The sequence below is a fragment of the Monopterus albus genome, unplaced genomic scaffold (genome assembly GCF_001952655.1).
Source record: "Monopterus albus unplaced genomic scaffold, M_albus_1.0 scaffold68.1, whole genome shotgun sequence".
In the NCBI taxonomy this organism is placed as follows: Eukaryota; Metazoa; Chordata; class Actinopteri; order Synbranchiformes; family Synbranchidae; genus Monopterus; species Monopterus albus.
Genome location: NW_018127948.1, coordinates 1,483,674 through 1,499,176, shown reverse-complemented (window position 1 = coordinate 1,499,176; position 15,503 = coordinate 1,483,674).

Below are 15,503 nucleotides of genomic sequence, written 5' to 3'. Positions count from 1 at the left end.
TCTCTCTCTCTCTCTCTCTCTCTCTCTCTCTCTCTCTCTCTCTCACACACACACACACACACACACACACAATGTCATTCATCTCATCTATAAAAAGATACTTAAAGAGTGCCAGGTGGACAGTGTCACACTCCACCACCTGTGTCATCACCAAGGCCAGATGCTTCCAGCTGCAAGTGGCACTGTGTGTGGTTGTGTGTGTGTGTGTGTGTAGAGTGCAGGAACTGTACTTCCCTAGAAATAATCTCCCTTTATTATTCTCCCCATGATGTCTGGAAATGTGCATGTGTCCTTCCTCTTCTGCTAGTAGGAGGTGTTTCATTAATGTGGGAGGAGTTCTCAGGTTCAAGGCTCAGTGACAATCAGCTAAAGACCTAGGAAGCCTGAAGATTGTAACCACAATTTACAATCCTAGAATTTTTCACACTATTATTATTAAATCATCAGTATGTTGTTTATTGTGGGCAACACTTTTCATATTGCTGGATGTAACAAACATCGCAGCCTCTAGGAGGATGCTAGCAAAGCTTTAATTTAACTTTAATCTCATCTAATTAGAAAGTTCAATAATTTTCCAAGACTTACATGTCATCGTCTTACAGTGCACACATACACTGGGGATATAAGAAAAGACACGCACACAGAGAAACACATGATCAGCATCTTAAATGACTCCATCCTGAATGATTTTCTTTCTTTACTCACTAAATCCCTTCTGTCTCTTTGTACTGTTTGTGAGGCTTCATTTTGGTTGTGTGTGACTTACTGATCTTTGAATTTAGATTCATTCATACAACAGAAGTTCAAACTCTTTGGATAATAGATGCAATTGATGTAATTATTGAATTTGTATATGTATTTATACTGCATGTGCTTTTGCATTCATTTTGATGTTCTGGCTTGTTGATGAGATGTGTGGTTTCTAGACATGGGCTTTATATTAAAAATAAAGCTGTTCTTTCATCAAAATTCATAAAATCACAACTACTTTTTTGGGTAAAAGGGCAGGTAATGTTTTGTGGCCTAATCAGGACTCACCAAACCCTGCACCTCAGCCTCAGGACCTCACCACTGAAGCAGATGTTTCTTTGTAAGCTGCCCTGCTACATCACTGATTTGCAATAGCGTATTTGGGGATGCCTCTTTGTTAAAAAAATGAATGGCTTAGAGGCCATTTTGAAAAAACAAACACACAAAGATTAGTTATGCTAAAGATGTAGTGTTGTTTTACATGTAGATAGAGTAGTTGTTTTGGAGTCATGTCTTTGGACAGGGCAAAACACAATGGCGTCCTCCCCTCAGTGGTGCCAGCAGGAACCACAGTGCTCAGAGCAAATCTGTGAATGCTGCCAAACAGACAAGTCCCATTGTCCTTCACTCCAGCTTTGACTGGTTAGGTCATGATCGGAGTGGAGCCTGATTTGATTTAGACAGAAATGGGGCGGTGTGTGTGTTTGTACTGTATGCAAGCTGTGTGTATATTGTGCACCAAAAGACAGAATTAAGGTTATTTGTTCACTGGACATCTCAGCCTTAATTTGATTAATTTTTCCCCTTTGGTATTGGAAGAACCCATCTAAACAAGGTCAAATGAGAGGTGGATACAAACATACACACTAAGTCTGTTGAAGGATGCCTGACATGACGTATGAATGTCAGCTGTGTGTATGTGTTTCCATTCAGCAATCTGATTTGATTAAAAGACTGAATTTGTTGAACATGCTGTCAAGTGACAACATACAGTGCAAACATGTGAGGGGATAAGAGGAGTTTGACTCCATTTTAGAATAAATTTAAGAGGGATAGATTTAGAACTTTGAAATTACTCTGCAGACTGAATGTCATGTCATATTAAATACTGTTATGTGCTTAAAATATTGTAACAATCCACAACAAAACATTAAAAACCCCTAGAGTGCGTTGTGATTTTGGTGCAGGGGCCACAATCAGTGTTGCAGGTCATGTGACATGTTAGAATGCCTCAAGATTAGCTTTTGTATTATCTGAAATAGATTCAAATAGATTGGCTCCGGCCGCCCCCCGTGACCCCGCAAGGGACTAAACGGTAGAAAATGAATGAATGAATGAATGAAATAGATTCAATTAACATTTTAACAATTCATAAAGAATCCTGTTGGTCAATCGCTTACGTTCCCATCATAGTTGAGTCGGACAGCTCAGCCAGAGGAGGGCCAGGGAATGTTGAATGTTGAGTAACTTTTCAATGTGAACAAGTTTTAGTGGCACAGAAAGTAAAGTTCTGTTGCTGAAGGAGAAAAAAAAACCTCATTCACAGTGACAACAGCTAGTCTGGACATGATGTCACTTTGTCATTTCATACATTGTTACTGAAAAGAATTGATTAGAGTTGCTTCAGCACAGGTTTGGCTTAAGGAAAGATCATGTTGTTACCTGAATCACAAGGTTTTATATCCTGTACAGTGAACGTTTTAGGATTGACTTGTTTGGCTTTGTTCAGTTTTCGTCAATCTAGTAAGACATTGGAAAACCAAACTGTGTACATGTTTTTAGACAGCTGAGATTAGAGCTAAAATGACAAAGATGACTTTAGATATGGCAGTAACCAAGTTATCTGTATTGCCGTACTTGGAAATATTCATTATTCACTGCTGTAATTTTGCTAACTTCCCAAACTTTGTGACTTCAAATAACAAGTGCTTAGGTATTGTATTATATGGATACGATGGGCTGGTAAACCCCAGAAACATGTTCAACTTTCTCATTCTTTAATCACACAGAAATGATCAAAAAGACCACTGAAGACATTGTAGCATGCTGGGGGAGTGCCATGGACTTCACACACACACAAGATAAAGAGAAAAAGACAAACCTTTGTCTCTGGCTCCTTCCTCAAGCTAGCCTCTGCCACAGTATGTCAGTGTGGCTTGTCTAAAATTTGCATGAGTCCTGAATGTTACAAAAAATCTGAGAGAAACAGGACAAGTTCATTTCAAGCCACAGAGCTCTTTGAAAAGACCCATTGTAATTCACCAAACAGTTTAGTTTTAATAAAGTAAGAGAACCATGTAGAACATTTAAATGTCATATCAACAAGTGACGCACAACATGAGGACGGGACCTTCAGTTTGTTGACAAGTTAATAGAACATTTCCTCATATCTTCCACCAATATGAGTGTCCCTATGTACATAAAACACCATCTCTGTCTGTGTTTGAAGAAGCTGATCTCTCCCCGGTCAGCTCTTTAATCAACAACCAGTCTGATACTACTGGGAGCCGGTGGTGAGTTATTTCTTCTAGGTACAGATTGACTGAAGAAGGAGGCTGATGGAAGAGGGAGACCATCGTAGGTGGTGTGGCGATGAGTTTGTGCATTGAAGCGTTGACTCAGGATTGAGTCTGAGGAGAGACCGACTCAGGGATAATATGAGGGAGACAGGCACTTAGAACACACGTGGGGCAAAGTCTGAGTCTCTGTGTTGGTGGATTGTAGGTATGTAAAAGTGACAGCCCGTTTTTTTGTTTTGTATTTTTGTTTTTTTGCATTCATAATGGACAGTTCCACAAAAGATAAGGCCTGTGATTTTCTATGTTCCTGAGATTTTCTACAAATTCCACACAGACTATAAAACCAATAATGAGTTTTGCATACCTCCTTTAATGCATGTGGATTGGATACTCTCTTTCCGGACAACAATGGAGCTCTACGGCACAGACAAATAAGCTAAATCTGGTGGTGGATTTACAGACATTACCATGATTTGATTCCCAGATCAGGACTGTACAGGTGTGCATAGAATGGATCTACCTTACTTTTGTTAGTTTTGCTGCGTCTTAACTTCTTCTTCAGCCCAGTTTCAACCTGATCATAGGTCTAATCAGTCTGAGCAACTGAAACACCTACACGGTGTGCACGGCATTTAAAGGAACTGTTTAACTATTGTAAGAGAAGATTAAGAAAAAAAGAAATTGCAGAAAAATTAAATTTACATTTTCTTTTTTTAAATGTTATATATATTTTCAGCTTTCATTGTACAAATTTCTTCACAGGATCACTATTGTTAATATGTGAGATGTGAGTGTTGTCAATGCATCATCCTGTTTAGTGGCAGGATACATACTGTGATTATTATGAACATTTGATTTGGAGAACAAAGTCCTAAACAAACAGTCCTAATAATACAAGAAAATGATATAATATTTCAAGATTGAAATCACAAAATGATTGACTCCAGTACAGAGGCTCTCAATGTGCTTTTAGGCAAGAAGAAAAGAAAATTACTGTATGTGCATTCAAAATAGGAAAATATGTGCAATCAGATAAGAAAGAGAACAGGATATTTATTAATATATTATCATATATTAATAGAATATTTATGCTAAATATCTAAAATTCAATTTTTTCCCCTAATGTTCTGTTGTAGAGTATAAATGCATCTGGATAAAAACCTGGGTTTGGTATCAGTGCAGAAAGCCATTCAAACTCTGGAAGTTGCTTTGTTTCTTCAGCATGCATGAGAAACCTCTGTGGAGAAAGTTTCAGCTCATTCCTAATCCTTTGAGCTTCAAATGGAATTCACAGGGACCATTACTGCCTGGAGGTCTAGTCCAGTTCAGAATCCTGTTGCCCCAGGGCGGATCCCCAGCATGAATCAGGGCCATCCTTCTTCTCTGTCATGTGTCAGGATTAGTTAGGTGTCAGAGTGGGCCTTGTTAAGCTCCCCTGTCTTGCTCACTGCAATCTCTGCTGTTCTTCAACCACCTGATTGCAGGGTAGAGAAATGTCCAATTTCTGTGATATTTTACTTTGTAATCAAAGTGTCAGGGGATGTGAAAGGGAGAAGATGCACCATAAATCCCTACCCTAGGAAAACACGGTGGACTGTACAGATGCCTGTGCCGGTCCGACAGCTCCCTGAGTCGATGTTTTATTCACATCATCAATTCTGTCTGTGTTCATGTCTCTGGATTTTACGATGGTCAATGACAGTTTCCTAAACTGGCAGGTAAAGGAAGACAGACAATCCATGATATTTTCCTGCCTTTGTTTTTATTTCTTCATTTATTTGAAACTCTATTACTTAAATTATTCCAATCTTAAAACAGGATTGCTTTTCCATTTATTAGAAAGGGGTGTATTGATGAGCAGGATGTGTGGATAGTGATGATATTAATTTGGGTGGCCCATCCTGATCTAAGGATGATGGGTGATTGTCCAGTTTGCCTGCTTCTTGCTTCTCATATACTGTATATTTATCTAAGTATCTTGCTACATGTTTAGTTGTTTTCATTATCATTTCAGCCCTATTCAGTATTAATTTTTTCATTGGTTTGGGGGTTTTCCTTAGTGTTTTTGGCAAAAACACAGAATGTTGCCACCCTTATCTTAAGTCATTTTTCATCTTTCATGGCAACTAAGGGCATGAAAACCCAATAAACAACTAAAAACAAAACCTTGGTGGAGGTAATGAAACAGAAACACATTTATTTGCCTTTTTTGCAAAGCCTGCTGGGGTACTGTAGGTCTACACTCACAGAAAAAAAGCAAAAATCTCTCTGGCATTATGAAAGTGTCTGAACTGTCCGAGCGTGTTTCAACACAGCAGACGCCCAGCTGGCCAGTTTCAATTACAGCCTTCCCTCCTTGTCAACCTCCAGAGAGCCAGATCTCTGCCGCTGATTGGACGAGACATTGCTTCATTACCTGATGGGAAATGCAATCAGTTCTCACTTCCTCCCTGTCTTTATCTCTGCTCTTGCTTTCTTTGACATGTCAGCATGAAACCAAACTAGAAGCAGTGATATGTGAGCAGACATAAAGTGTGAGAAAAAGAAAGTGTGAGAAAAGGAAAACTGTTTTTGTGAAACATCAATAGCTAATCCTGAACTTGGTGTCTCTGTTTTACATCATATCTGTAGTCCCCCCCTGCTGTCAGCTGCTTTATTTATGGAAAGAACAGCATTATTTCTGTGTGACAAAAAGTGATTGAGGAGCTAACGTCTCCACCAAGTACTAGATAAGTGTGTCCCACAAAATTCAGTCACACAGTTCACTTAACACACACTTGATGTACACTACTAATATTGCTGGGAAGCGGTATTAGAGCCAAGTTTATTTCACAATTCACCATGGTCTACCGAGCTGCATCATTTCAACTACTGGGATGGTGCTAGGACCGACATTAGTCAACAAACAAGAAAAAGGTTGTGAGATTTGTTATCTGTGTCCAATCTGTTCTTCTTGATCAGATTAATAACAAAATGAGCACATATCTAACAATATACTTTCGGATATGTGTTTCATCCTTAAAGCTTAAAGCTGAGGACAAATTTGTAAATCAAGTAAAAAATTGTCTAGTGTTTTTCCCTTCTGTATTAACATGACAAAATGATGACAAAAATCATTCTGCAAGAAGACAAAACATTTTCAGCCACTCGACCTTCATTACTGCCACAAAGGTTTGAACATATTGTCAGCATCACCTGCATCCTAAGAACTCAGTTTGCTTCTTTCATGATTACTCAGCCAGGTGCAGGCTAATTACTTCAAGAGGTCTCACCTGTATGCAATGTTTAATTAAGCAGTTGTGCTCGGAGATTGTGACACTGATTAAGGCCAGATGGCCAAAAACGTTCCGTCTTTATGACAGAATAAAGTGATTTCTCGTCACTGAGTGCGATCCTAATTTACCTTATTAAAAAATAATACCTGCGCCAAAACACCAATTATTCTTGAGTGCAGTGTAATTATACATAAGAAGCACTTTGTTGCCATAAATCGTCTAAGCTACATTGTGCCATGTACAGCTTTTTTTATTTGCACTCTTGGTTTACAAAAAAGTTCCACAGGATATGGTACAAGTCAAAATTTTGGACACAGTTTAGGCTATACTGAAACAAAAGCTTGCTCTAAATGGAACCTTGCTTTAAACTCAGTGGACTATTTATTTAAATGTACAGTAGAGTACCTACTGTAAGTCCCAAGAGCCCACTGAATGATGTTCAAGGTTTTCCGGAGCTTCTGTTTGAAAACATGTGAACAGAGTTTAGGAGACAGCTGTGATCTCTCAGTGGCTTTAGGACTCCTTGAAGACATCTGCTGTTCCCTCCTGATTCCTGCGTGTTGAGCTCTGGGAATAAAGAGAGACTCAAAGGCAGTACAGAAGGATGATCTGTCTGCCTTCTAGTTCCTGCTGTCTGTTCTCCGTCTGTCGCATTCCCCCGCTCCCTCTCCAAAGCTGCGACAATCAATCACATCTGTCCCTACTCTAATGGCCAGTTTGCTATGTGCACCAAGTGGAGACTGCGAATTTATAACTTCAGCCTTGGTCTTCAAGCTCTTCTCTCTTTATCAAAAATACAGACAGACACACAGATGTGATCTGAAAATCACATTTTTTGCTAAGTGCTAATGCAGGAAACAATTTTTAAGAAAGCTGCGTAGTTGATGGAGATATTTTTTATGTGGCAACAGATCCACTCCATGCCATATAACAACTTACAGTATGTGAACGGATTAATATCCTAGCCCTGCTATAGCATCCCCTAGGCTCTGATATTCATTATAGTCCCTACTGAGTGAACAAAAACTACTGATGATTATTTTATTCTTAGGCTGTTTCTGGAGCTAAAATGTTAAGTTTGCCCTGATGATGACTCCAGAGTAGAGAGAAGGTTGTGTGCTAAGTAAATTTCAAAGGAAAAGTTCAGAATTTGGGGAAACATGCTTGTTCTTGTTGTTAGGACAGTAAGATGAGATTGATTCAACAATTGTGCAACAGTTTATGGTTCTTTTGTGCACTAGAATCATATGCCATTCCGGTAGTTGGTGACTATCGGTGGTTCATGGGTCGATGAATTTTTGATTGGATGGGTGGAAGTTTTGCTTTGACCAGGAGGTCTCTTAGACTTTTCTTGTAGGCCAAAATGACATTGAAGGTGTTGGTATGAGACATGTTTTTCATCAATGCCTTCTTTTAACTATTGATTCTGTGTATTTCGTGTCTTTATGTTCTTATGTTTTATTTCTCTATTGATATTATTTATTCTGGTTTATATATATATATAGTGCTATATAAATAAATTTTGATTTTTGATTGATTGATGACATGTTTTTGTAAGCCATCCCAGAAGTTAGCATTGTCCTGATTCCCTCAACAAAAAGCCAATGCTAATCTTCCATAGGTGTTTAATTCCCTCAAAAATTTTTGGAATACATGAAAAGCAAGTTCTATCCAGTTCCAGATTTTTCCTCCAGCTGAAGGCCATTCCTGGAAAATAATGGCTGTTTACAAGAACAATCGTAAGCTGCTGAAAACACTAAAACCAGACAGGTTGTAGTTTTTGTAATCTAAACAACATGAACTTGAGAGATCTTAGGCTGAAATATACTGGTAAATGGAAGGTATGAAAAAAACAATGAGAAAATGCTAAAACAATTGATGGAAAGAAAAAGAGGTTAGAAAAACTTTAGGTGAAATGACGAGTAGATTTTACTGTCAAATAGTTGCTGACTTAAATTTAGGACATTGAAGTAAACTGTAGAATTTTTTATGGCGCGCTGAATCTTTCTTCCACTGCTGTTATTTAAAACAGACGAATATGGACTCGGTGTTTCCAGCTCAGTGATATACTGCTCCACTCATCCTCCCCTATTCAAGCACCACTTCTCCTCTTGTGGGGCTAAATAGATGAGTCGAGTCGAGGCGAATTGAGACGAGAAGGGGCAGCAGGTGCTGAAGCCGTTCCAGTCCCATTCCACCTAAGAAACAGCTCATCTGTTGCCCATGAAAGCAGGAGCAGGTGTGAAATTAAATTATGACTTCAGTGATTTGAAGTACAAGCATGGCCCTGTTGTGCCACTCAGCTCTCTGAAGGCAGTTTACGCAGCGGGACTGATCGCTGGAGTTACACTGATGCTACAGTGCTTGCGTCACTACACAAGCTTCTAATTATGCAGCAGGTTAATCTCCACACATTGAGCCCTGAAGCAGAAGTAAGTGTGGTGCAAAAATATTTTATTGATGGTGAAAATAATTGCAGCCCTGCAATGAAAAGCACTCTGTGCGCTTGTGTGTGTCCCATCAGGCCTTTTAAACTAATAAAAGATGTTACAACCAATTTAAAAGTGCCCACACCATCTGATTCTGTCTGTTTTATATCAGCCCACGGCGAGCAACATTTAGCTTGCAACACAAGTTTACACTTGTTTGTGTCATGTTGCTTCAGGTTAATTGCCTCTACACAAACTTAAACTGCCCGTGCACAAGTCCCCTAGTTACACTGATACATTAATAAATTATGGTTTAAATTTACATTTGGAAGCTTTTCCTCTTCAACAGAAATGAAAATTCCCTGAGAATCATATTGTAATTTAGAGAAACCTTTGGCATAAAGCCAGTGGAAGATCATGGCTTAAGATAATGAAAATACCTGCACTAGCCTTCAGAAAGTCATTTGGGTGGAACCGTGATATGGACGGCTGCTGGACACAGATAGACAGACAGAAAGTCCCATTAGATTAGGAGAGGGAAGCATGAAGAGTGGGTTCAGCTGAAGGTATAATGAGCTGCGGATCAGCACACAGCCACAGTTCTTTACCGAGGGAAAGACGGGAAAAAGTGGGGATGAGCAGAGGTGTTGGCAAACACACACACTAAACAAAGTCATAGTGTGTGGACAGGCAAACAGACACACGGACTGATAATTCATGCTCACAGCTTTACCGTGGCTTATAGAGGTCAGCAGCTGGTCACAGAGAGAGTATTAATAAGCTGGCCGACAGCGATCGCAGTGTTTCTTTTTTAATCTCATTCTCTTTGAAAACATTCACACTGACATCTGTTTCTGTCAGTAAACACTCCTCACAACCTTCTTCACTTTTAAGGCTGCTTCCATATATTTTTTGGGCACTAGGGGTCAGAAGAACGTCTCAAGAAACACAGAGACACACCACCCTAACATAATCATTATAAACTTAAGATTACAAAGTTGTTATACAGTTGTTAATTGTCTCCCCTCACACCCAGCAGACACAGAGCAACAACAACCAACACAGGACACAAGGTTGTTGGAGAAAGATTAAGCGGGTTTTTCCACTTTGCATTCAAACATGGCCATTCAGAACAGCTTTAAACACTTGCCATCAGAGCACACATTTCATTTTAACTAGTTCATTTCAATCCCGCTTTAGTCATAACAGCAAGTAGTTGTCCAAACCTAACCAGACCTAGCCTGCACATCACGCGGTCTGTTCAGCTCCAGGTGTTTCTCACAAACGGCACAGTGTGCCTGCCCATAGGTCCGGCGGAACAAAGCAATTGTTGCAAACGTCTGCATTGACACATCATGCCACTGTCAGCAATCCCTCCTGAGGGAATTAGCATAAATGTCATTTACTGGGCAAAATAAGCAACTTACCTCTCTGGTGACCCCTCCCCCACCTGCACCCATTCAGAAATTGGAAAAACACAGCCAGGAGATATCTGCTGAGCATGGAATTGATTTGCAGGTTATTTTCACTCCTATTCTTCTCCTTCTTCTTTTTTTGCGTCGGAGAAGTGTGTCAGCAGGGGCAGCTGAATGTGGGCAGTATCACTGTGAGTGACGAGATGACCAGCAACAGTAGGAGACAGATTAAGATAATTCTGCACTGACAGCACAGCGGCACTGGAAGAGTTATGCATTCAAGTGTATGGCAGTAGAATTAAGACAATATTATCTTAAGTAAAAGTGCTAATAGTAAAGTTTAGGGCTGGATAAAGGACATGACTTCTTATTCAACAGTCAGGGTATTGAGGGTTGTTTTTACAATCTCACATCATTAATTTACTTATTAAACTGGAAAACTTTCTTCTAAACCTAAAAACTTAGAGGCTCTAGTTGGTGTGGTGATAAAGAGACACTTCCTCTGCTGCTCTAGTGACTTTGTGGTGCAGCACACCATATACATTTATCAAGAACATGGTTCATTTTCTTGTTTGAGACAGTCTGGGTGGCTGAGTTTAACTAAAAATACACCAGGCTAATCAAACAGTCACAGCTAATCACAACGAAGGGCCCGTTTATCTTGTTTCTACAGGGAATTCATAGACAGAGCGTCCTCAGAAAACATCTCAGCTGTAAATATATTTTAGCTCTGAGTTAACTGTATGCAGAGATTTTATTATTACTATTTTTTTTAATAAAAGCAACCAAAGGATAGAAACACAGTTGTCCCAACACCTAATTTATAACTAAGGATTACCAGATTTGTATAAAGTTTTCTGTGGACATTCACGTGCCCCAGATGATGGATTCAAATGATTTTGCCGAGCATACTGACCCTTCTTTAGGCATTGTCATCAGGACTGTTTCTTACTGTTTTATGGTCTGAACTAGCAGACTTCCCAGCATGCACTGTGTCAGAGTTAAAAGTCTTCAAACTACACTGAATGCTAACTAATATTACTTCATATATACTATGTGTTCTAAAATTAGCAATATATTACTGTCAATATATTTAAAATGATCTAATAAAGGGAAAATTCCTGGGCTTTAAAGGTTAGGGTTTTTTTTGCCCAAAACTCTTTAAATAAATGTGTTATTTTACAGTGTACTATGCACCAACATCTTTTACAGTATACTATCTTTTGTCCTAGCTTTCATTAACTAATTCTTTTACAAATTAAATTTATTCTTGGTTATATGGTTTAGCAACTAGCTAGAGCCTTTTCTTCTAAATGCTACACTAACAGAAGTCAGTGTTCAGGGAAACTGCTGCAACAACATACTGTATTTCAGCTTGTTGTCCTTATGATTTTGTCAGGCTAAAAATCTGCTGGTAATGGTAATCTACTGGCTGGTGCCAGGATTTAATACATACTGTAAACAAAGCTGGGGCGAATCCACAGATGGTCCCATATAACTGATGGGGAGTCTTGTTGGGGCATTTATCCAATAACATAGCAAAATATATGTGCGGGGATGTGTGTGTGTGCAGGTGTGTGTTTTCAAGTCAGAAAAGGGAATCAGTCATCACATACAGTATAAAATGATTCCCACAATAATTTAGAATATTAAAACAAAGCAAATCATACTCTAACACATAAATTGAAACAAACTAAACCATTAAATATTCCATTTAAATGCTGAGTGGAAAGTTAATGTAAAACAAATTCTAACAACAGAGATGTAGCACTCAACATAGAGCTATTCTATAGTTTCCACTTAGTGCTTGTAAAAATATAATATTGTTCAACTGCAGTGAGAAAGTAATGGTGAAATAATCACATTATATTTAGAAAGAGATGGATGTTGACTCATGCTCACAAAATGTAAGATTCACAAAATGAACCGATGTCAACAGGAAAAACACGAAAAATTCCAGTCCCCCTTATGTAACGAAATATCCCCTTTGGATTTCTTGTTTTAAAATAAAGATGTCAGCGTCACCTGAGGGAAACTTGAACACACCTTCAGTAAGCCCACCCTTGTGTCCTTTGTCAGTGTGTTTTTGAGGGTGGAACACCTCATTGATGCCCCTTTTGGTTGCTGGGGGAAAAAACACCCCATGCAATTGCAGCTGTCATCTACTGTCAAGTACCAGTAGTTGCCCTCCACTTGCTGGCCCCGGGAGACAGTAAGGACCCAATTACAGCTCAGCAAATCACAATGAGGCTTAAAGATGCTGCACTTGATGTGGACAATCAGCACACAGGTAACACTTACATTTTACTTTCTTTTTACTGAGAGGCCCGTGTCCCTGCCCTCAGACATGGTCTTGCTTCCCTAGGCACCTGTATTTGCATTGGACCATCCCTCCTGACACACCTGTCACCTGAACTTTCACACCCATGTACGCACCAGTTCCCATTCACCCATTAACCCCATCAGTATTTATACCAGGCTGCCTGTAAACCTTTGTTGCTATCAGCAACTTTCTCTAAAAATCACCGAACTGTTCCTGTCTGATCTGTCTACATTTGGGTCATCCATCCTATTTGCTATGTACACACAACCATGACAGTCGTTTTCAGTGCATCAAGAGAAAAGAATACGAAGATGACAGCTAAATGCTTAGTTTGGCAAACATGCACCAGCTTAACTTCCCCATCTCTGGTGAAAAGCAGTGCACAGCTGATTCCATGATCTTTTCTATGGAACCTTCTGGGACTGTTTCCTTTGTCTTGCATGAAACATTGAGCGCTGACTGGTTGGTCCAGCAGGTGACCTTTATCTTTTCTACAGGTTCATCAGGGGGTCATGAAGCACAGTAGTACTGACAGAACTACAAATTTATTGTAGTTACACAGCTACTGTAGAAAAACATCCATAATCAATGAGTCTCGCTCCCTGCAGCAAGTTTTGCTCTTGAGTCAGCAGCAACACCACCATTTTGTTTAATTGGCGGCAGCCTCATACATGCAGATAGTATGGTTAGCCAGCAGGTCTCCCCAGAAATAACATCCCATGCAGTTTATATTCCAAAAGGATACTCTGATACAAATATACAGTACAAAATTTAAGTAAATTTAGGAGGTTTGTGCTGCTTGTCCTGATTTATGGTGGTTTTTCAAACAATTATGAACATAAGTTTGACAGGATTTGCCTCTGAAAAGTCCAAAATGCTCTTAAAATCTCATGCTGAGGGTTAAATGTGCACTGAAAACAAACCTATCTCTACATTATATTTATGGGGTTTTAGTGTTTCGATAATATAATCCAAACATGAGCTGAAGTTCATTAATATTTAAACTGCTCAGAGTTTGCCTGCAGATAAATCCAGCAGCATTATCCCACATTCATCAATGCATCATTTTCTCTTTTGTTTATTGACTCTCAGGGGGTGCATTGTCACTCTGGATCAGACTGAGCTGCCACACATTGCACATAAACCATATACACACAGCCACACACACACTCACAGGCAGGTGGTATTGATCTGGAGGTGGGAGCCATAAAACGAGAGGATTGGTGCGGTGGGTGGAACGGCCTTGTCGTCAGTGATCTTGGTGCCTGGAGATGTTCTCCGCTGACTAATGAAACAGTCCCGGCTGGTCTACATATTGACTGAGCGTGTCACACCAGGAAAAACAATAAACACAGAGCAATGCTCCATTATTATAGACACAGTATGTCAAGGTGGGCTGTGGTTTCCCTTCAAGCTGCAGAAAAATAACATTTGTCACTTTCCCGGTTCTGTCTCCATCTCATGTTTTCCCCTTCTGGACATTTCTAGAAATTGTCATTCTCCATCCAGTCTCCAATCACCCCAGGTCTTCCCTCCAGCTCTGCCCTTCACACAGTCTCACTCACTTACTCTCTCTCTCTCAGCCGCACACACTCCACAGGTGTATCCACTTGATTAGTGTCACTCAGTTTATAAGCCTGTTTACTTGTGTTTCTCACCAAGTTGTCTGATGTGCTTACCTGTAGGTTTCTGCTTTCAGCCTCAGCGTCCTTGCCACTTGATTCAGTCCTTGTTTTTTGAGAACCCTGTTTGTTTGGATTCACTTGTGTCCTGAACTCTGTTTGTTTGCTGGATTCTGCCACTCACCAGCCCCCTTAGATTATTTGCTCTGTTCAGACTATGCATGCATTGTGACCCTGTTTTTTTCAGCCTCTTCTCCTTGCTCGGTGTTGCCTCCCTGGACTCTAAGTCTTTTTGTGATTGTTAAATAAACAGTAAGACTCACCTTCCTCACTGCCTGTCTGTGTCTGCATCTAGGTCCTCGGTCTCTGCCTGGTGTCTTAAAACACTGTTACATCTTTTATCCTCCTTCTCTGAGAGATTTGTTCTGCAGCTGTCAGTCACACTAGCGTTCATTAGCAGAGTGTGCCGATGTTATAGAATTTGGAATGAATACATGTTTGTGCTGAGAAAAAAATGAAAGTTTAAACAACTAGACAAGTTCTATGTTCTGATGAAGATTTAGTAATAAAGATTAAAAGAACCAGAACACTAGATTGTACTGATTGATTAATGGACCATGTGCTGAGATTATTTTGTCAAAATGTCCAAAGTCAAGAAATAATGAGCAAAGTTCTGTAAAGTCATAAAGAACTGTCTCCAGAGGCAAGAAGAACAGATGGTCTGGCCCCCAGAGCCCTGATATCAACATCATAGTCATTACACAAAGAGACAGAAGAACTGTGGTAACTTTTCCAAGATGTTTGAAACGACCTACCTGAGAACTATTAGAGTTGCGTTGACAAAGGTCAGTTAGAGAAAATACTGATTTCATTAAGCCTGTTTCTATTTATTGCACCTTCTATAAAGTTAAGTGATAAATTAAAACTAATCTGACATGATTTTAGCAGCCACACATTATTCTTAGTGAACAGTACAGTTTATCTCTAAAACATTTTCTCATTTGAAAATGACACATTTAGATGTCTGTTCTCGGGGTAGGTGTGAGATCTTGGGGGATTTGTTTATGTATTTATTTAAAGCAGTCCGGTCACGGTAATGACGTACAAGGAACCGAGCGAGAGAGAGAGAGAGAGAGAGAGAGAGAGAGAGAGAGAGAGAGAGAGGGAGGG